The 1897-nt window shown below is 60.6% G+C and overlaps 1 protein-coding gene across 1 annotated transcript in view; it reads left to right on the top strand.

The window, feature by feature from the left end:
• LOC104121777 (histone H1.8) overlaps positions 1-1897 on the top strand; it is a 5245-nt gene that overhangs the window by 963 nt on the left and 2385 nt on the right. The gene's annotated exons all lie outside the window — the stretch shown is intronic.

Below are 1897 nucleotides of genomic sequence, written 5' to 3'. Positions count from 1 at the left end.
ATGGGAAAGAGCAAAGGGAAAGCACCCACGGGGGCACAGCAAGATGCCCCCCAGGCGAAGGGGGGTCAGGGCAAGGCAAGGAAGGCCCGGGCAGCCCCAGGAGCTGGGCAGGGGAGGGCAGCCCCCGTCCCAGCGGTCAGGAAGGCGCCGTAGGGAGCCCTGGGCAGCCCTGCTTGCTGTGGGAGCCTGGCCCTGCTTCCCAGTGGGCCTGGGCCCTCAGGGTCTGGGTCGGTTTTAGTCCTCAGGACAAGTTTTAATTCTGTGTTCACCTCCTGCTAATAAAGTTGCTTCACTCAGCTCATGAAATGCCGTGACTGCTGCCCTGCTCGTGGGTCTCTGACCCTGCATTCCCATCTCCCACTGCCAAAATCCCACTGGCCCTGGCCTTGTCCGGCATGGCACGGTGGTGAGCTGGTGCCCGCTCGTGAGCGGTGCCCTGTCTGTCCCCATGTGTCCCTGGCTGCGGTGGCACACCTGGCCCACCAGCAGCATCAGGCTTTGGGGGCTGTGTCTGAGCTCCAGTGCTGGGAGGTGGCCCCAGGTGGGGGCCTGGGGACCCATGGGGGATGGCACGGTGGCACCCCTGGGCACTGACTGCTTGGCCAGCCCTGCTGGCGTGAGGCCATGGTGCCCGCAGCCTTGGTGCGGGGTGGGTGTCTGTCCGCACCTCCGCCCTCCTGGCTGCCCTTGTGCTAATGCCCGGCTGAGCTGGGATTACAGGAGTGCCAGGGCAGCAGGTCCGGGTGCATGCCGTGGGCAATGGTCCCCAGCGCTGGGGGGAGCTGCCTGTGCTCTAGCCATGGGAAGAGGGTGATGGAAGTGTTTTAGGGCTCAAAAAAGCGTTTAGGGTGTTTGCTACTGTAGACTGCAGCATTGCTCGTGCTCTTGTTATCTATTGGTGGCACGGTGCCCACCTTCAAACCTGTCTTCCTAGCTCCTGTGGGTCAATATATGAATGCTTTCATTTAATAGTTTAAAATGCCTGAATTTCTCTTGCTCTGCACAGAACAGAGCCCTTCTGAAGGTCAGCCTGATAATGCAAAGGGTTATAGTCCTCCTGGGCAGGAAAAAATAAGTGGAAGTAAAACTCTCTTCCTAAAGAGGATTTTGCTAATCTTCAGCTGGCCTTGCCAATGCCCTCCAAGGCTCCCGGCCTTGCTCTGGGGCTTAAGCAAGAGCTGAGCAAACTAACTTCTCTTTAAACTTCAGCCTTGGCCACGTTGATCCATCTCTAACGGAGCCAAAACTCGTGTCCCCCTGGCACAGGGCAGGGGATGGCACAGTAATAACCGAGCAGTGCTCCCCTGGCCCTGGGGCGATGGTTACCCCGACACAGCGCTGGGTGCTAGGGTGGAAATGTCCCAACGGAACTGGGCTGGGTCCTCTCACAGCGGGCACCCAGGGAGATACACGAGCCTTGCGCTGAGGGAGGCCAAAGCATTTAATGCCTGGATTTAGCTTTACTAAGAATCAACTTTCTAGTGGGAAAAGAAAATCCCTCTGGTGCCTGGAAAGGGCAGCTTTTACTGGGGGAGGCGGAAGAGAGAGGATTTAGCAATGCCATGGCTATTAAGGCTTAGGGGCTGCGGCTGGTGTCCCGGCACCGGAGCCAGAGGCCTCGAGGGCTGGCAGCAGCTCTGGGGCAGGGCGGGGGCGTGGGGCACCCCGGGGCTGGGAGAAGACACTGCCTTGTGGGCTGATGGCACCCGGCAGACGTAAGGGTGCCCAGGCACGGCCACGCTGTTACCGGTCTTTGCATGTGCAGCACACTGTGCGGTTGGCCCAGGCGCATGGCTGTGTCCTCCCCGCCCCAGCTCCTGTTCTGGGGGTGCCGGGTGGGGGGAGTGGAGCGTGGCTGTGGCGTGCCCCGCGGGAACCCAGGCCTCTGCAGCCTGGA

The sequence above is a fragment of the Egretta garzetta genome, unplaced genomic scaffold (assembly GCF_000687185.1).
Source record: "Egretta garzetta isolate BGI_Z169 unplaced genomic scaffold, ASM68718v1 scaffold332, whole genome shotgun sequence".
In the NCBI taxonomy this organism is placed as follows: Eukaryota; Metazoa; Chordata; class Aves; order Pelecaniformes; family Ardeidae; genus Egretta; species Egretta garzetta.
This window is presented reverse-complemented; position numbering and strand designations above follow the sequence as displayed.